The sequence below is a fragment of the Cyanistes caeruleus genome, chromosome 5 (genome assembly GCF_971803275.1).
Source record: "Cyanistes caeruleus chromosome 5, bCyaCae1.hap1.1, whole genome shotgun sequence".
Lineage (NCBI taxonomy): Eukaryota > Metazoa > Chordata > Aves > Passeriformes > Paridae > Cyanistes > Cyanistes caeruleus.
Window position 1 is genome coordinate 40236106 of NC_141705.1, and position 21835 is coordinate 40257940.

General features: G+C 35.5%; 1 long non-coding RNA gene across 1 annotated transcript in view; it reads right to left on the bottom strand.

Moving 5' to 3' along the window:
- LOC147653059 (uncharacterized) overlaps window positions 1-3815 on the bottom strand; it is a 37131-nt gene extending 33316 nt beyond the window's left edge. Inside the window, exon 1 of the long non-coding RNA XR_015286690.1 lies at window positions 3593-3815. This is a non-coding gene — a long non-coding RNA (uncharacterized LOC147653059). The remainder of the gene's footprint in view (window positions 1-3592) is intronic.
- Between the last annotated feature and the right edge of the window lie 18020 nt (window positions 3816-21835).

The window sequence follows — 21835 nt, forward strand, 5'->3', positions numbered from 1 at the left end:
GTCCTGTTAGACAAGCTGAAAATCGACCAAGGTCCATGTGCCCTTGTGTCACAGAAAGCCATGAACCTCCTGGACTGTGTTAGTAAGAACATTGCCAGAAAGAGGGAGGGCTGCTCAGCCTAGTGAGATGAATCTGGAGTACTGTGCCTAGGTCTGGTCTCCAACAGAAGACAGGGATATATTGGAATAGGTCCACAAAGGGCAACGAAGATGATTAAGGGACTGAAGTACCTGTCATACAAAGAAATACTGAAAGTGCTGGGACTACTTAAACTGAAGAAGAAATGGCCCAGATGAGATGTTTTTGATATTTGTAAATGCCTGATGGGGGAAGTAAAGAAAATGGAGCCAAACTTTTCCTCATGGGATAGAATGATTAGACAAGAAGGCATAAACTGAAACAGAGAAAAATCTGTTTAAGTACAAGAAAAAGCTTTTTTCCCCCAACAGGTTGCCCAGAGAGGGTGTGGAATCTTCTTCCTTGGCAATATTCAAACCCTGATCAGATACAATCCTAAGCTAACAGCCCAAGGTGTCCCTAGGGCTTGATATGGAGTTTGGACCAGATAATCCAAAGGTGCCAACCTCATCTATTCTGCGTTTCTGTGATATAGTAACAATGGTGATTATACATTAGCTGCCAGGGTGCACGTAGAACTGTGTGTGCAGAGTACAAGCAAATTTGGTCCCTAAAACAACCATACCTACATCTGTAAATCTGTAGGTATGAATGTATTGTATCTGAAAATAAGTATAGTGAGAAACTATGATGTAGATCATAGTGGTAATTTGCTTAAATTATTCTTGGAGCTGGGGAAAAGGGTAAAGGCAAAATGCTGTGAAAGAAAGAAATTGTTACAAGTTGTCACTAAACCAGACACAATCAGCAGTTTATCAGCTGTCATGACAGCAATAAAAATAAAGGATATAATAGGATATATTTTATCACAAGTATTTTCCCTTATATAAGCATAACCATGTAGAAGAGATACTGACTTCCAAAAAGATGCTGATTTTTCCTTCTGTCCTTCAGCATGCGTATATTTTATGCATTTTCAGTTGTGTCACCAGTCCCAAGGCTTCCCTTATTCTGCTTTTTACTGTGCACAGTTCAAGAAAGATGCCAAAATCTTTGAGACTTTTTTGAGAGATAAATAAATAAATGTAAATATATGTGTGCACATGCTTGTGGATATATATATATATGTGTATGTGTTTGTGTGTATATAACAAGCATAATCCTAAATCTTACTGGCCAGAATCTAGGCTAATTTCTATAAGATACAGACACACATTTTCACATTAAAAAAAAATTGAAATGTATATTTACTCTGTATTTATTATGTATATTTATTACATGTTATAATTTATATAACATGTAATGAATTTCTGAATGTTTTCATCATCAGCACAATTATCTGATTCTTTACTGAATACCACAACTTTCTTTGCTATAGAAATACTGAATGACAGAGTTCCACAGGATAATTGCAATATGTTCAAAAGAATGCTTTTTAGCATGGTTCACTACAACAAAACATACATCAAAAAAACCTTTTCCTTCTCTTTATCCTTTTTAATCTCTACCACATAGTCATTAGACCAACTTCTCCCTTTTCCTTTTTCCACATTTCTATCTTTGTAGTCTGTCTGCCATGTTCTTATGGTCTTTGATCATACAACATTGCATCCTCTTGCTCAACCTCTTTAGAATCAGGACAATGAGAACTGAATGTAGCTTTCAAAACAACTTGAGATCATCAAAGTTGTACCCCTTTCCTATGAACACTAGCAAGATATGATTGTGAGATCAACCCCTACAATTTGTGTCAATATTTAATGAGCTGCTCACAGGTTTTTTATGCACACATCTAATGAGCATTAAAGCTGGAATTTCCATGACCTGGAACAGGTGTAAACCTTGTTTTAGACTTGCAGCACATGCTTTCAGATTGCAATGTGCAAGAACTGCTAATTCACCTTGAAAACTGAAAATCTCGACAGAGCAGCACTTGCACTTCCTTTGTCCTTTTTGCTTCTCATCTATGCACATGCAATTGACACCCTAGCAACTGCAGAGTTCCCCTTAAATTCTATACCTCATTCAGAGCTGAAGCCATTTGTTACCTGCCCATCCCCTTCCTCCAGGTTCCTGGCTCTCCCTTTCATGGCTTGCACATCCTAGGAGCACTCTGCTTGAACACAGAAATGCTTGCTAGCTGTTTATAGAGGGTGCACATGAGCACTCATAATTTGGCTAAAATTCTGCACGTTGGCTTTATATATGTGCACTCTACCTCACCACTAATGGCCAAAGCCACGACATAGATCAACACACACAAAAAATAACGCTTCCACATTTCCAGCAATCTAGGAAATCATCACATAATAATGTGTTCTCTCAGCAGTAAGTGCATGTTTGATGGAAAGCCATGAACAGACAGTCAGTGTTGCAGGAACAGGAAACCAATCAAGTAAGGTCCATATGGATTACACTGTGAGCACAGCGGGATGCAGAGCAGAGACTAAGTGCCATATGGAGTGTAGATGGTGAGCCCATCTGGGTGTTTTCTTTACAAAGGAGACCCACAATTTTATTGTACCCATTCTGAGCTTCAAATTACAGACATCTTAAAAATGTTTGAATTATTTTTATTTCTACTGTAATTCATTTGTATGTGTATGCAATACACATCACTTGGAAGTATGTGGGCTTCTGTTATAAAGATCAAAGCTCTTCTGGTGAGATTCAACAATGCACTCTCAGATTTAAAATTTCCTCAGCAGTCAGTAGCAAGAGATGGCAAAAAGCTCTACTACCATGGGAACAGAGCAGGCAGAACATTATGTAAGAGCACAGTTATGTCCCTAATTATTTTTAAACCCCAGAGGGGAATTAATCTGCAATTTTTCTCAACTTGTTCCTTTCTTACTCTTACTTTTCTAGTTTCAGTATTTAAGCTTGGTATGTGGACTTTTCTGCTCAGCTATGTAGTAAGGAAAAGGGAAGAGAAAGAAAAGGTAACTCAGTCTTCAAATGCTCTGTAGTATGCCCCTTGGGTGTCCCACCCTGGGGAATAAAACTACTTAGGCAGGAAAAGCCACAAACATGTTTTACCAAGAACTCTTTATCAAGAGTTTATCAACAGTTTATCAAACTTTATAAAGAGTTTCTCAAACTAAAAGCAGGTAGATTTAGGTTATAGATTAAGAAGAAATTCTTCACTATGCAGACTATGACACCCTGGTACACACCACCAAGAGAAGCTGAAGCTGTTCCATCTTTGGAAATGTGTAAGGCCAGGCTGGACAGAGCTTGGAGCAACCTGGTTTAGCAGAAAGCATCCCTTCCTACGGCAGGAGGTTAGGAAATATATGACCTTTGGTTTCCATCCCAAACCATTCTGTAATTCTATGATAACATTTTCCTCAAATAAAGAGGGAGAATCTTGTACCTCTAAAACCTGGAATGTACTTTTGAACAGAGGTTCTCAAAGTCCTCTGTTTTAATTTCCACTGCAGCAGAATCACATGCTTAATTATGCTGTAGCTGAACTTTTAAAATCAGCATATCAGGCACTCAAGCACTTACCTGATCATGCTTTTAGACTTATTTAGTACCTTTTTTGTAGCTGAAGCAGGATTTTTCTTCAAAAAGAAACAGGTGTGTTACCTCAGCCACTTCATTAATATAGGGGCTGAAAACCATACATTTTCTATTTCAGCCCAGAGTGCATACAACCTATTTTAAAACATTCAGTTCTTTCAGCTTTATCCTCTTTTCACAAGCTCTACCCACCATCAAAGGGAACAAAGGCTCTGAACCAACCTGGCAATTATTATACTCATTACCCTATGGTTAAACCACATAAACCTGTTTCTTTATCTGCCTGGCCCACCTTTAAGGAATTAGTCAGTGATTGCTTAGAGACCTGAAGCCATCCCAAATAGAATGGTCTTTGTAATGTATTCCAACCAAAAATATTTGTGTCTGTGATACATACAGTGTCCTGAATTGAACACATATATCTTCATTCAGAATATGCTAGGACCTTCCTTCATTCTCCAGCCTAATTTTTATTTTCTGCATATCAAAGTATATACAAAACAATTCACCGAATAAAAAATTAGAGTGAAATGAAACTGTAATATCCAGCTACAAACCTTACTCTGATTTTTAGATGACCAGACTGTTCTTTGCCAGCCCAAGGGCAACAAGAACTTTCTGTCTTGCACTTGTCATTTCAATGTGCTTGATAAATTGGACTGGACAGTAACAAAAAGCTGGAGCCTTTGGAATCTGGCTCTGTGATAACTTCTAATACAGTAGGAAAGTCAAATAGTTGACACTTTTGCAGACATATATCAGAAGAAAAAATAGATCTACTTTAACAGGACAGCAACTGAATCAGCTTTGTTTCATATAAACACAACTGCAAGAACAGTGATATGACTGTAACCTTGAGGCACTGTAACTTTTGTTTCACACACAAAAAAATAGACTTATTTTCTCTTTCACAAAAGAAATAACGAGTTTTTAAACTGGAAGTAATTTTTTACTGCAATAAGAATATGGACACCATTCTTTTGTATAGGTTTTATGTAGCAGATGAGAGACATCATAGCAATTTAGGATATCTATATGTGAATATGTATGTTATTTCTATTCTGTTTCATAATAGACCAGAATACCACAGTAAATAAATTTAAATGTGAGTGATTCCATTAAAAACAGCTGTCCTTTTCAAAACCTGGAAATTAATTTATTTTTTACAGTTTATATTCTTAAAAATAACAATAAATATAACAATATAACCTAAATTATTTTCTACAGTATATATCATTACTGGGTTTGAGAACACTCAATGTCCATGTTTTCTAGCCTTTAAGCAGATTCCATTGGTCCAAGACTGCTCTCACATCTGTTTTTTGACCCTTGATAAGTGATCTACCTACAGTAAGTTTTTCCTTTATCATTGTTGATCTGATACAGGCCAGAGACTTGCAGTTTAGCCTGAATCCTTTGAAGTAACTAGAAATTGACTCTGCTGGGAATTCATCAAAGACAAGGAATATTTGCCATACAATAATTAAAAGGCCCCAATGACATTGAACACATTTACATGGTAAAGTATTTGTACTGCATGTTAAAATCTGCATGTTATATGTTTTGCTATAATTTTAATTTCAATTACATTATTCAATAATTTCTAAAGTAAAATATCTTTCCAGAAAGTATCTTTCAGTTTTATTAAAGTTTTCTTTAGCATTTGAAATGACATGGGAATCTTTTTTTCTAAAATTTCTTTTCATATATAAAAAATTTATCCTTATTTTTTTAAAAAGTAGCAAAAGTCGTTACCATGTCAGTGAAGTACCTGCAAGAGGTTAAAAACTCTTTTCTATGAAAGTATAATATTTTTCTCCGTGCAGTTTTTTCCCACTGCTTCAATCTAATCTTTTACATTTGCTATTGATTGTTCTTTTTATTTCATATTCCCTGAGTCTAGCCATCTAGATTTTCGTTAATTTCTTTTCAAAACTACAAAACAAAAGGAAAGTTCACTCTTCAGCAAATACAGCTAAACAAGAAATCATTTGGAGCATTTTCACATCTAATCTATGATGATGGAAAAGCAAGTCTCCAAAGAAACCAGAGCATTGCCTTCAGAGAAAAAGCCACTGAAGGAGAAAAACTTACCCAAAACAGAGAGAAGTTTAAGTTGCATAAGCTCTTTATCAGTGGATATGAACAAATACTCCTATCACAATTTCAAAAGCAGGAATTACTCAACTAAAATAAAAGAGATACATTTCTGGAAAATACTATAGGCACAGAAATATACCATGATTTAATAATTAATTTCAGAATTAATATGGATTGAAATTCTGATTGACAAGCTATGTATCATCCCTCAAAATTACCTCTTTCAATCACAGAAAGTTTTTCTTCCACTTTAAATAATTATGGTAGGGGGATTTTATTCACCTATGCTAATTACAAAATATCCTTTTTAAGTCTATCACACTGTATGGAATATCCTGCTCTTGATTTCACCAGTGTGTAGACAGACATAGAATGGCTTCTCAGTCTTCCTCCCTTTAAATATGTAGGAATTCTATTAACTCATTTAGACAGAGCCTTGTATTGAAGTTATTTTTCATTTACTTTTCTTAATAATTCCTAGAGTTTTCTCAGTGTTTCAGCTCTCCTCACTCTAAAGTCTTCAGTGGTCCTTATTCTTATATGCTTCACTTCACATAGGTGCATATTACAACATATCTACTTTGTTAATGTGTCAGTGTGAATCTAGAGAGAATTGATTGCATATGATCCACCTAATTCAAAATTTACCATTTTTCCAACTTTCTGAAATGTCCTCGTTATTCCAAGAGTTCTTTAAGAAGAACATTAGGGTGGTAAAGATGATTTCAGTGAGTTAGGAAATCAAGTCATTCTCCAGGGAGATCTAGAAGACCTGAAAAATTGTTCAGGTCATCATCTGAGACTGCTTCTAATAATGTTTTCTGCTAGGCAGATGGAGTAGGAGTCAGTCTTATTTCTGTTTTAAGCTCTTCTACTCTGTGCACTGGTGGGACAAATAAATTAAGTTTTTAAATGTCCCCTCCTTTAAATATGAAGCATTTTTCTCCTCCTTTCTCAGGGTATATTCTCTGTTGAAGTCTTTTTCATGTTCAAGACCTGGTCATTTGTTTTCTGTTTGTTCAGAGTTTCTGTCCCAAATTTTCTTTTTTGTTGTTGTTGTTGTTTAGCATGGATCTCATTTGCCTCTCTTCATGCCTGGTTAGGTCTATTTACTATCAGAGCCAAATAAACCTGACAAGCTGTCTTACATGAATCTCATTCTACCATCTACAATAAACATCATGTTGAATTTATGAAGTCTTCTCATTTTTCATACTGTTTTTTAAAAACATCATTAAAATCTCTATTGAAGGAAGGGACTCTGCTGAAAAGATTGAGTGCCAGAACTTTGACTAACATTACTTCAGTCAAATCACAGAGACCTAAAGCATGACTATCGTGAAAGTTGCTTTAGGGGAGACACAGCTCCAACACTGTAACCATTCTCCTGAAAATAGGAATAGTTGGTTATTACCTTCTAAAGTTTCTGCATCTTTAAGTCAGTATTTACAAGTGAGACAAAGTATTCGTTAAATATCGGTTCTACAACAAAAGTGAGCTAACCTAAATGTATATATGATCAGCAGTCATTTCCTTTCTACATGCAGCTTTCTGTCTTTCTAGCCTTTCTTTCTGACCTTGCTGGCACTTCCTAGCACTGGGCTATTTATTGACATCAAAACAGAAAACTGAAGGAAAAAAAAAAAAGATAAAAAGACCCCAACAACAAAAGAATATGTACTTTAAATTTTGGCTCAGTTTCTTAGATATCTTTGACCATCTACTCTCCCAAATGAAACTGAAGTATTTCATTAAAGGCTCAGAAACATAAGTTTAATCCCAGATTATGGACATATATTCATTTTGATGACTTTCAAAAGAAATTTGAGCTTTTCCACTTCAGTTCTCAAACAACAAAAAATCTACCAAAAAATCTTCACCTCACTTACTATGCAACACTGCATAGAACATAGAGAGATAAAATTAAACTTGCTTTTTCCTAGTCTTTATTCCTCCCTTTCTAGCATTCCTTAGAGTAAAGCATTCCAGCTGTGGTAAATATTGCTCAGGCATGGATCTGCAATACATTTTGCACTTTGATATTCATAAGCATACATTTCCTTCCAAGTAGAAGACATTTATCACAGTTTGACTGGCAGTTAGAGACACATTTTCTAGAACAAACATGCTATACATTTGGTCTTCTTTTCCACTGTTAACTTTCACTTGTAAGTAGATTCTACTCCTTTATTCTTTATATTTGTGGGGATTTTTTTCAATTATTTGTATATCTACTGCAAACTACAAGTCCAGTTCTTTTGCTTATTTTCTTCAGATGAAAATGTGAATCAAATTCTATATCTTTATCCTAATAATTCAGTACTTCTTCAAAGAGCATCAAAGCTCTCTTTGATCAAATGGAAAACGATCAAAGACTAAGCTTGTTAGGAAAAAAAAGCCTACAAAAAGTGGAGATTCTAGTGCTTTTTTTCACTTTTATCTTAGCTCCCTGCTTTGATTATGCATTTTATTGTACGAAGAAGGTTGATGGTAGAATAAAGTGAAACAGAAATTGAGGGCCAATAGAGGTGTAAGTATTGCTGAAGTGCTTGACTGCTTTGTGCTCTTGTTTTCAGTGCAATGCTAGCTTCAGAAATGGGAAGAATTATACCTCATTGAGAGCTCCATTCTCATGTACAAACATAAGTTTCCACCTCAGGTTAAATAGAACTTTAAATTCAAAAAGGATCTGCCAGCAGGAAAATAATGACAGTGGCATGTTCCTGATTAACCCAGTACAGCACAGGAGTCCCATGTACTCCAAGAGGATGGGGCAACTGTGTTCTCTTACTAATTGAGCCATCAGCAGTACTGCCATGTGTATTTTCGTACTCTGACCACTTGCATTGTAACTAAGGTCACTTGAGATGCTATAGAGAGTTTGAGTTATTACTGAATTGGAGACAACTATGACACTAGTAATGAATAAGAAGCTGGGGAGGGGATATTGTTATTTTCATTAATTTATTTATATTTACTTGTTCTTGAATTAGGGCTCCACATTTTTTCTAAATTTCCCTGAAATCAAAATTTTCATCATGTGAACTGTACACAATGCCTAAATGCATATGCTACAAGGAACGTTGTGGCAGAGAATTCAAAGAATCCCTTTAAAATAATAATATCATCATATTTTTCTAGAGTAGGAAATTCCAGCTTTGGTTTATGCATTTATATACTCGCCACCTATATCTGTATGCTTTCTTACTATATATATTTTATTAATTAAACCATAAATACAGAAATGGAATATTTTTGTATTTCAGGGATATGTGTCAAAACAAAGTCTTCAGACAGGCTCAATCACATTCGGAGAATTAAAAATAAACAAGAAGACCGTTAATTCGCAAATCTTTATAATTTTAATGAAATTTAATTTTTAACAAGTATTACCTTTAAAATCAAATAATCATTTAATCCAGATATTCAAGAAGAAAAAAAAATCTTTACACTACACTCAGCATAGAAATTCCTATTTCCTTACTCCTCATTTTAGCACTTTATCTCCTCTTTAGCATTTTATCTCCAAACCTCATACCTTTATCTAGTCAGCTCTTTTTAACCCTGTACATTCACATTTTACCACCTCGACCACCCCTTTATCAGCCATCACAGAACTGATTAATTATACCCTAGGACATACATCAGTAGGAGTCAGTAAATAAAACCAGATAGGTTTATAGATATACTGTATTCTTGTAGACTGTATATATGTATAATGTCTATCTATTTGGAGATGGACATTTGCAAGGAGAAGTCAGACTGTTTTCTCAGAGGTGAAATGCAAATTGAACTCATCACACCTTACAAGTGCATTTACAGAAAGAAAAGGCTAGCAGTTAATCCAGAAAAGGAGGTGTACCAAAGACAGGACTAATGAGTGGAAGCTCAAGTTAGAAAAACTCAAACTGAAGATGAAGCAGAAATTATTAACCAAGTTTTGTAATAAACAGAAGTCTACTCAAGGTATTCATAGGTAGAAAAGCCCCAGGGAAAGTGTTAATTTGGTAATCAGTGGAGGAAAAAAAAATTACAGGGGATGTTGAGAAAGCTGAAATGTTCCTTGCACATTTTTGCATCAGTCTTCATAACAGTTAAAGGGAAGCATGCAACTGCCTGATTAAAGGTATTTTAATTAAGGGTAACAAAGAAAGTAGTAGGGTGTCAGCCCAGAAAAGGGAAGGAAAAGTTTACAAAGTAACCTCTACACTACAAATTCTCAAAACCTTGAGACATGATGGACTTCTACCTGAGATATTTAAAGAATGATCTGAAAACTCATATCATTCTCTTTGTGAAATCATCAAGGAGGAGTTAAACACCAAAAGAGTGGAAATTAATAAAAATAGTGTTAGTAAATGTAGAAAGTATAGTGTTTATAGAGAAAAAAACTAAACTAAAAAGCAAGCAAAATGTAACTAAAGAAATATAACCAGCTTGTGCTTACTTCTGAGAAAAATCTGAGCTAACCATTTACAAATATCCTGCAAAGACAATTCAGATCATATACTTCAATATCATAATGCAGGCCCAGAAGAAGCCAGAAAGCTCAAAGATTAAATTTCTAGATGGTAGGTGCAAAACACCTTGGATAATCATAGATAACTGTAGCTACACTGCAATTAGCATTAGAATTAGTGAAATTCAGAGGGCTTGGGGGATACTCAGAAGCCTATATTTAGTTAGAATCTATTCAATGACTTCATTAATGACACAGATAGTGGGGCAGAGGATGCTTAGTGAACTTGTACAAAGGTAAGGGAGATGGCACCTAAATTGCAGGACAATGTACAGGTGAAAAACTGGAAATTGCTGCAAGACATTCCAGTTGTGCAACAGCAGCCAAATATACATAGGATAAAGGGGACAGGATGCAAAAGATCCACCTAGGCAGCAGATCTGAGCCTAATACCTGTTCCCTGCTCTAATTATCAGGGGCACAGCCCTCATCTGTTCAGTTGGTTACTGCAGTCTAAGAAAGATGGGAATTAACTGGATACAGCTTAGAGAGATGAGGTGGTCAGAGGTACAGAAAACACAGAAAGAGAAGACTGGACATCTTTTTAACAAAAAGACAAAACTGAATGTGGATGTGGGATAAATTTTAATTATGTTAAAAACTGTGGAACATAGGGAAAATAAGTTATTCTGGCATTACAGTGACATACAGGACAAAAAATAAACAGACCTCACCATAGAAAAGGCACAATATTAGGAAATAATTTAGATTAGAAGGTGTCACTGTTGAACACAAAATGATTCACATGGACAAAGCTTGAAGTGGGATGAAAGAAGAAAGTTTATTCTGTCCCTTCAGTATTTATGGATTTTTGACAACGACCAGGGATTGCATAGTCAGGTTACCACCTTCCCATCCACACTGGCCATGAGAGATGTTCATCAAAGGCATATCTTTAATGGAATGTATAAATATCTATGTTTATAGTTACTTTCCTTGTCAAGTGGCTAGAAATTACGAAAAATATATCAAAAGGCCTGATTCTCAGGGCAACAAGAAGGAGTGATCTAATGGCACGGGTTGAGCAGTAAACTAATGGAATTTCCACAATGGAATAATTCACAGGCTAGACAATACCCAGGTCTGCATAAAGCTGAAAATAATATTGTTGATGTAGGTAAAGCTGATACAGCTGATGTAGCTGATACAAGTGATAATCCGGGCAAAAACCTCACAATATGTAGTAAAATGGTGTTATAGATGTGCAGTCCCAACAAATGCATTTAAGATTCTACAACAAGTACAGGCTTCCTTTGGGAGGTCAAATGTCATTCTTTCAAACTTCTGCAGCAGGTAAAACAACATACCTGATTTTCATATGACATTTCCACAGAACAGGAACTTTAATAATAAACCTATAAATTCATTTTAAACCTGAAAGAAAAGACATCCATTAGGATCATTTTTCAGCCACATTTCCTAAAGCACTGGATTCACTCATCTATATTGTATTATCAGAAAATAATTTCATTTGAAACAGTCCAGTTCATTAAAAAGCTGGTTTAGAATTACTATTCAATAAACCAAGATTTCATAATTCTTAATAAAACTGGGAAAGCTGGACTTTGAAATTCCAAGTACCAAAACCATAAAGAGTTTATTATGCCTTCCTCTAAGTTTTTTGCTGAAGAATTAAAAGACCTGCAAAGTTGTATATGCATTAACTGCTTGACACAAACCAATTCAGTATGATTGAAGAGATATTCTGTGGGGGGTTGCATTAAAAATGCAAATAAGATGAAAAAGGTGTGCAAAGAAGATTAAATGATGACCAAGTGATTTTTTTTCCAAGTGCATACTTGACAATCTAGCAAACTCAATTATTCCTCCCAATCCACATTTCATACTTATATACACATAAAACCCATTGTCTAGTGCCCTCCACGGTTTTCAAAGTTGTTATTTACAGATTTTCAAGTTGACAGTAATGTAGCCATAACTTTTGTTGGACTTCAGTTCATTAGTCTGTTCCTCCCTATGGTAATTTCATTATGTCTTCAACCTGCATTCTAACTCCCACTGCTACAATTAGTCATGAAATTTAAAGCTACCAGATTGCAAAGTTATGCTACCTACTACCTACTACCCAAGGGTAATTTAACCATTAATTACTGTAGCACCAGCTACCATTCCTCCCATCTAGTGAACAAGATTCTTAGAGCTCATAAACTTTCCTGTATCCCTAGGTGAGTACTTTGTTGATCTGAGCCTGAATGTCCACACTAATCTCACAATGAATAACACGCCTTAAATGCACCCTTTAAATTACCAAGTAATTTCAATGGAAATAAAACAAAAATGGGAGAGCTGGAATACAAAAAACACCACAAAAAACTGTCACAGAGAGCAGGATTTCTGTGATTCTGGTTGCTTTTCTTTGGTTGCATTTGTCCATGGACGAAAAGCCTGAAGGGGCCATATACTGAATAAACACAAACAGAAATTCTGCTGTTGAATTCAGTAGGACTATAATCATGGAGCACAAGTCTTTGAGAATTGCATATCTCAGCAGTCAAATGTAGGGGAAATAATGGGAAAGCCACTTGTTCACTGTTCTGATGTCACTGTTCATTGTCAGTACACATATAAAGCTTGGGGAGAGGTGGTTTGGGAGGTGCTAGTGACTTGGATTTAAGTATTTTGTCATCTTGTAGGGTTCACAATCCCACGTGATCCATCTCAACTCCTGGTTTTATAGAAAGTCTTGGAAAAGGAATCAGAAAACTGAGTGTCAGGCTGATCAAGAGGAAGTGATGAGTGAAAAAGTGTTGAAGGAAGAGTGAAATGGTTATAGCTCTTGGGTTACCAAAATCAGGCCACTAATCAGTAGCAACTGGTTTCTATAAAGGAATGTAGACTTATTTTCCAGATACTAAATACCTCTTGAACAAAGAAACTTGTGCATTGCTTAGGGTTTTTTTTCTTCTAAGATATTTTTTCCTGAAACATCTCTTCTTTTAAATATATCCTGCATGTGTGGAGATATATAGATATAGATATAGATATAGATATAGATATAGATATAGATAGATAGAGATAGAGATAGAGATAGAGATAGAGATAGAGATAGATATAGATATAGATATAAATATAGATATAGATATAGATGATATAGATATAGATAGATATAGATATAGATATAATTTTTTTTTTGCTTTTGTTTTGCTTTGTTTAAATACCTGCCATTCCATTAGTGACTTTTTGAACTACCATCTGGGCATCAGAGCCAGTGGAGTCCTTATTTCACAGCATAAAATAGGCCAGGAAGGGAAAGAGGAGGAGACATATACTCTTTCAAATGCATAGAAAATAATGGTAAGCATTGTTTATAAGGGGTAAAACATGATTGTCCATTTTAATCACAAACTTAAAACACAGTCTGATATTGGCTGCTATGAAGAAAAATAACTCTCTCCCAGCCAAATTCAGTAAATGCCATCATGAAATTTTAGGTTAGTTACTCTGAATTTCACTAATTCTGCTGTAATGGCTGACAGGAAAATACATATACTTCCTATTTCAATAATTACATTGATGCAGGGCTCTTGGATCTTATTTTCTCTACTTCTCTTTCTTTTTCTTACATTCTCTCTTTTTATTTTTTTTTTTCTATCCTCAGAACCTAGTTCAGCTTTTGCAGAGCCAGCAGAAGTACATCATACATTGTTTAGGTGTTGATGATGCTTCAGCAAACATGCTACAAAACTCGTAGTAGACTAAAGCCTAAAGACTTGTGATGTTTCTGTGACTGTAGCATTACACCTAATTTCATTAATATGAGTTGCTTTCTTTCCTTTTTGATAGAAACAAAATCTTGCATTTGTTTCAGGGTAATTAATAAATATAATAAAAACTATAAATAGAAATAGAAATAGAAATATACTAAATAATATTTCTTCTACCAAATTCCCCTTTACCTACATCTTTCTTTTTTCTCTTTTTTCCTTCCCTCTATTGTATACAGTATATATAGTATTAGTAAAACCCAAAATTATCCATAGGTTGTGATTATCCATGATAGATTATGGATGTTTCATAGCTTGTACTAATAGGTCTTTTTCATACAAAGCACAAAAATGTCATGAGATGGTAATAAGGACACTTCCCCCTAAACACAAAAGAGGGGTGTTTGGAAAAAATAAATGAGGATGAAAATTTTCTTTAGGCAGTGGAAAACAAGGATCATGCTCTCCAGGTACCTGAGCCCAAGGTGTTCTTTCTCTATTAAGTGACTGAATTTATTCTTAATTGCCCAAAGAAGAACTAAAGCGTCTTACTGCAGGAAAGATGCAAAAGCGTATAATTTCTTTAGACTAAAAGAAGAGAGACTACTAAGCACCCAAGTTATACTCCACAGAGCTCACTTATACACAACCACAAAACATTAATTTTTTCCTAAAACAATTTACTGTCTTGTGTGTAATAACAAAATTTTTGTTTCCTTTAAAATTGGTGCCTCGTGTACAAGGCCAGTCATTCAGGTAATTTTGAAGTTTGATGTCATTTTAAAGAATTTTATTTCTTATTCTATCCCAGTAATGTTATTTTCTGTTTGACTGTCTATTAGAATTGACACTTTCTCTGTAAAGATTTTTTTCTTCTTTTAGGACTTGACTGAGAAAGTTTCATGGAGTTTATGCAACTTTTATCCCAAGGAATATAATCTGATTTGTAATTTGTTTATTCTGTTCCTGACATCTGGTGAGATTTTCTCTTTTCTTGACAGCTTTGTACTTCATTAAAAAGAAAGCTGCTAGAGTGAAGGTGTTTAATTTGCTTTGTCCAGCCTTTATCATATCCAGCACATAAAGTACTCTTCTTACTTCGTTCCTGCATTAGCTTTCCTCTCTGATTGCTTCTTTCCTGCACTTTGCTTTTTCCTATGCCCTCTTTGTGAAGTATTTTCTCTTTTGTCAGCAGTTGAATCTCTTTATTAATTTTTTTAATTAGTTCAGCACTATAGCAGAAAATTTTGTAGCTATTTACTTTGAAGGGAAGCAAAGTTTTTAACAGTATGATTTGCAAGTTTCTGTCATAAAAGGTCAAACATCAAATCTTTCAGTCTTTCTGTTTCACTTGTTAGCATGCCAGAACTGTGATTACTAATCCTTAAAAACTTCTAAGTGCACTGACTAAAACCCAAGATATTTTTTTTTATTCTAATAGCTCCTGCAAAGGTGAGCTAGGAGAAAAGACTTCCATGCTCAAATGGATGTGACTAGATCTGCAGCTTCACTGCTAATGGCAGGAAATACAAAATACTACCAAGGAGCTTTCAGGCTGAGATAAATTACCTATCTCACAGTCACCAGAGATTAAATGCCTGCCAAGCTGCAAATAACTTCGTCTTACAACTGTGGGATCATAAACAACTGATGTTTATAACAGCATTTTTAAAAGCTGTTAAAGTCTGAGAATTAGAGAATAAAAGTAATTGGTTAATTGCATCTCGGTTGTTGAAACTTAGAAGTTTTAAGGTTAAATTTTCTAGAGGTGATACACTTTTTTTCTTCCTAATCAGTGCTAAATTTCAGAATTATTTTGGTTGGGAGAGGGAAGATGGCAATTTAACTTATCAGTGCTAAGGAATAAAAGAAATTATGTTTTCTGGAAGCAAAAACTTAGCAATACAGCTGGTATTCTGGACCATGTTTTTTTAATTTTTAACCAATGGTTTTGCAGTTTCAGCTTTCATACTCAATTCAGACTAAGTGGTCTCCTGTGATGCACATCAGAGAGAAACAAACAAAAAAAAATTTGGAAGTAATTTGATTTGCTACACAATTAAAATTTCACTAATTTTTCCAGCTCTTGGCAAGGTGGTACCCAGGAGGGGCTGTAGAGGTTCTCCATTGGAGGAGCCAGGGGTTGCTCAGTGCCAGACACAATAAAGTGCAATCAGCTGCAATGAACACACAACAGGACATAAGTGAACATATCAGCCAAGCTGATGACACCTCCATGAAAACATATTTTAAAAAAATCATAAAATTCCAGACAGAGGGAGGAGGAGGGGAGAAAAGGAGTGAGAAACAAGAGAAGGAGGAGCTCCATGGAAGAACTGGTATCTCCCCTGTAGCTTGTGAAGGGTTCACACGAGCACAAAATGTGATGGGGAAGGGGCAGTACACAGGAGCAGAGACGCTGGCTGTGAACTCCTGCACCACTTGGAGCAGGGTTAGAAGGGTCAAAAATGAAAGAATGATATAGAGCATAGGAAAGGGGGGCAGGGTAGAGCTGGGGGGAAAGGTGTTGCTTCAACATTTGTCTTTCTGTTTTCTACTACGGAAATTTAAAAAAGCCTATTTTAATTAGAAGTAGATTACATTCTTTTCCCAGTTGAGCCTGTTTTGCTTGTGACAGTTACTGATAAGCAATCTCCCTCCCTTTAACCTGACCCATGAATTTTCTCCATACTGTTCTTCTTCTTTTCTCCCCTCTACCCTGTTGAGGAGAAGGAGTGAGCAAACAGCCAGGTAGGTGTTTGATTGTTAGCCAGGGCCAACCCACCACAACCTGTTGCAAGAAACTCAGACTGCACAGAAAAGCATGATTCAAATGTCAGGCTTATAAAAAAGTGAAACAAAATGAGACATTTTTCTTTCTTAAATACAAGTTTCTGGTATATATTTATGCACACATACTTTCACACACAGGTTCTATCCATTCTTGGATATGATAATTATTTCTAAATGAAGACGCAAATCTTCATTTGAGCAATCAACAATCTCCTTTTTCTAAACACAAGCAGGATGCTTCAATTTCCTAAAATTACAGAACAGTAGTTACACAGCACCTTTCCATGCTTATCATTTTACAGCTCGGAAAATGAGGATAAAAATTGTAACATTTCTGGGTTTATCCATTTTGTAGAATACTGCAGTTCTAACTTAGTGTAACAATTTTAAAATGTGCGTGTTTGTGTGTTTCCTACTGTGGATTTACAGACCTAATAGGCTATGAAAATAGATTAGGAAATGGAGTATACTGCTCAATATTTGGTCTCCATTTTTTATTTCTGTTGCTTGTTTGTTTAAATAATTTCCTGAATTTGAATCATTTTTATGTGTTTACACATTTTGGTTATTTTCTGTGCTTTCTCAGCTCCTGGAATGCTAATAGCTCTGAAAATGGCAGACCTCATGTGTCTTGTGCTCCTGTCTGTAGTATCAGTGGTAATACTGCATGTCTGTCAGTATCAAAATAAATCCCACAATAAGCTTGTTCAATCAGATTTTGACACAGACAACTGACATTGAAAACAACATGCAGCTTTGTTTTGACTTAAACAATAATTTCCAGTAGCTTGGGTATTTTCTTACTTGTGTAAGCTCCACTTTTGAGTAATAGTTTACCTTTTGTGAAGCCACTGGCAACTGAAGAAGATACAGGTACCAATCTCAGTCTCCTCTGCTGGTTTATCATCATTTCTGGAATACATAAAAGAACATTATCTCTGTGGCATTGTTGAATATCTTTCTTAGTCCAGAAAAGTGGAAGAAAAAGGAAATGCTGAGGACCTATATCTTGGCCTTTCTAGAAATGAAGACACACTGCCATCCAACCGGACACCGAAAGCACCGGGAAATAAAAAGCCTGTCAGAAGTTCTGCTTCTACCATTTCATGACAAGGCTAAGAGGTTATTGCCCAAGATCGTCCCATCCACTGACATTCCATTAACAATGTAACAATCCTGTGCTGTGGGTCAAGGTCAGATATTGATGATCTGTCCCTTTGATTTGTCCCTATATAAATTTTTGCTATGGGCATCATTAACACATTCATAGCTTTAGTCATATTACCTAACATCTACTCGCTGCTCAACCCTCAAGAAGAGGGGTTGACAATCTAAATCTGTGCTGGCAAACCAAGTGCTTTCCCCCACAATAACATTTCTCTGTACCTTCAATGTACATTTTCACTCTGAAGGTAAACTCTGAAGTAACGCTGTTAAAGTTGTTTGCTAGTTTGGGGTACAAATTTTGTCCTATATCTATGATCCCATGAAGATCAAAGACCCCAGAAATATCATGAAATGTCCAATGCTAGTGTAGAAAACAAAATAATTGCAGTAAAAAGGGACTTTGGATGAATTGATGACTTGAACATGCAATTGCTTTACACTCTCTTTAGCTTTAATTTTGTTTCTGTTTTCTCATGGGAAACACAAATTATATCCCTGGCTACCATTCCAGTGACATTTTGCAGATCATATAATGTTATATAAAAAACTTATAAAGTGCACTTTTGGAACAGGTTTAATTCAGGCTTCATCCATTCTAAGAAATTGCATTCTTTCGCTATAAATCATGATTTATAACTTTTTTTTATAACTTTTCCCATTGAACCTTTCTACAACAGCTGTCTGGTTTTAATTGCACTGCCTTTTCCAAATTAAAGCATTAAAACTTGCTTGTTTTCCACTAATGTATGCTTAAACTGATTTTTGTCTTTTTTTTTTTTTCTGTAATATTGAATAAAAGCCATCATACAGAAGAAATATCCAATATTTACATATTTATTATGCCAAGGGTCATTCTAGTGACAATTAATCACAAGTATTCTCATTTCACTGCTTACATTCTGTTAGAATTAAATTGTCACAGGTAGTGGAATTAAAAAAAGAAAATTGAACAGAATTAATTTTTGTGATAATTCCAAAAAAACTGTGTTAGGCTGGATGGCATTTTAACTGTTTGGAAATATAGAATTAAATCTCTCCAAAGAAATTAACCTTCTTTTAAGCCAGAACTTGGTAGATCTAAAGGGTAATATGCTTAAATCTTCTCTTGATTTACACTCTGTGTTTATATAAATGCAATCTGAGAAATATCTTGGTAACATCAGTTTCATTAACAGTGTTAAATGAGCTAAAAAATGTCAGATTTATATCTTAGAATCAGTATAAATTTGGTCTGATGCTTCTTAACTTTGGAGATTTATTAAAAGGACATAAAACACTACCCTCTGCTACATCTTCTATAGAATAACATTTCCTAGCCAGAGCCTCAACAGATTTATTTTACTTCAGGGGCACACAAGAATGTATTTCAATTCTTGTCTAAAATAATCTGTACACTGTCATTAATTACAAATATTGAATTTTCATGATTTTTTCTCTTCTACCTTATTCTTGTTCCTCAGCAGTAATCCAAACCAGCTGTATCACTCTGATCAAATACGCCAGCCATCCAAAGTGATCACATGCATCTGACCCTTTTCTCTTATTTTGGGGGGTGTGGTGGTCATCTTTTTCTTGACTACCAAATGGCAACTGAGGCAATATGTTAGAATAAATCTTATGCAAGCAATTTATTCACAAGTTATTTAACTAACTGGGCATCTCACGGGCCAGCTAGCAGTGTTGTGCTTAAGGGAACAGCACAGTATAAGAATATCCTTGGGTTCATACAAGACAATGGTTTGATGTGCTTTTTTAGGCTGCAGTGCTGCTGGGTTAAGACTCTACTGTTCTCCACTCCTTGTCACTCTTCCCTCCCCATTAACATCCCCTCAGCTCCATTGGCATAACGTGAGTAATCAGCACCTGACACTAGCCTAAGCCAATAGTAGGGGGGTTTTCTAACCCAGACAATTTTCCAGAAGCAAGTTAGTAGCGAGTGAGAGTGCTCCCAGGATGGCAAGTAAGTGGTGATAACTCTCACAGGTGGTGATAACTCTTGCAGATGATGATCTCATAGAAAAAGCTATGAACCAACTTTTTAACAGCTGAGCTACATTTGATGGCAAACTCAGAAATATTGTGAGTCAGCTATTTTGAGAATAGCTGTCAGATGCAACTAGAGATTGCAAAGGGTCACATATAGTCATTATAGATAATACATAACTGCCCCACTAGAAAATGCAGTTATTTATCTTTCTTCTTAATTATTCATTTGTTGGGCATTCATTATTAAATAACTTAGCTTTTTTGTTTTCAAACAGTTCCAGGGTCAGTTCTGAGAGTTTCATACATATTCATACTTCAAACATGAAAAAAGCAGTCATTTCCACAGCATTAATACTAATTAAGTATTTTATTACATAAGTGTCAACATTATATGGTTTGGTTCTAGCTAAACAATCATTTATAGCCAGAAAGGCTTTAAGTTTTGGAGTTTTTTCGCTTTGACCTTGAGTCATTAACAGCTCTGGTGCTAAATTATACAGATGCTGTAAGTTGTATAATTTTTTTGTATATCGGTCTAGACAGATGGCTTGAAAATGAAACAGCTGTATTTTTTCTAAAAGCCTGGAGGCACTGTTTCTTAGCAAAAATTTTTATGATGGACAGGTTCAGGGACAATCTTACAAACTGCTGCAGCAATAAATGAGCTTGGATTCACCTACAGACCTCTTAATGTCAAATAAGATAAAGACATTACAATTACTTTGTGACATAATGAGAATTTTCAGCTTCTTCTCAGTGTAAGCACTACTTGTAAACATTTTATTAAATCAGGAAAGGTTTCAAGGAAATCAAAAGTAATTTTAGATCAACATTAATTTTTTTTTTACACTACCTGATCTCAAGGATTTTATGAATGATTGAAGTGCTTGAAAAAGGATGTGCATGCACTCTTCCTGTTCTAGAGGGATCTTGCAGCCAGAAAGCCAAACTGGGTGTTGGCTCCCCAGCCATTCCCTGGGTTGGGTTTGGGTTGCATCCAAAAGCAGTGTGGGCAGCAGGGGAGGGAGGAGATTCTGACCCTCTGCTCTGCTCTGGTGAGAGCCCACCTGTAATGCTACATACATCTCAGGGGTCCCCAGCACAGGAAGGTCATGGATCTATTGGAACAAGTCCAGAGCAGAAACATCAAGATGATCAGAGGGATGGAGCACCTCTCCCATGAAAAAAGGCTGAGAGAGAAGACAAGGCTCCAGGAAGACCTTATAGCAGCCTTACAGCATCTAAAGGGGGGCCATAAAAGAGGTGGGTAGAAACATTTCAGCAGATATTGTTGCAAAGGTTAATGGTTTTAAACTAAAGCAGGGTAGGTTCAGGCTACATGTAAGGAGAAAAACTTTTACAATGAGGGTGATGAAATACTGGTACAGGTTCCCAGAGAGGTTATACATATCTTCACCCTAGAAACATTCAAAGTCAGACTGGAAAAGGGTCTCAGAAACCTGATCCAGTTGAAGATGTCCCTGCTCATTGCAGGGGGTTATTTTAGATAAACTTTTAAAGGCCCTTTCAACCCAAACTCTTTCATGATCTATCCAGTTTGCTATTAGATTATATAAAAATATTATATTCTCTGAGGTCAGTTGCTGATGAGACAGCACAAACCCAAGAATTTTGACCTTAATGTTACTTTTCTTCAAGTCTAAGTAGGAAGAATTTGGATGCTACAGAAATGTCATTCTGAGAAATTTGTGAATTACATACAATAGGACTGGAAGGGATTATAACCTTTCTGGGGAAAATAGGTTAATGAGAAACTACAGAGCAAGTTATATAAAAACTACAGGAAAGATTTTTTTGTATGCAATGAAGTGGCAATTGTGATGAAAAAAATCCATATTTAGGAGAAATTTAATGAGAAAAACAGTGGCACTAATACTTTGTTAAGGCTATTACTGCATGTTGTAATGACCACTGGGT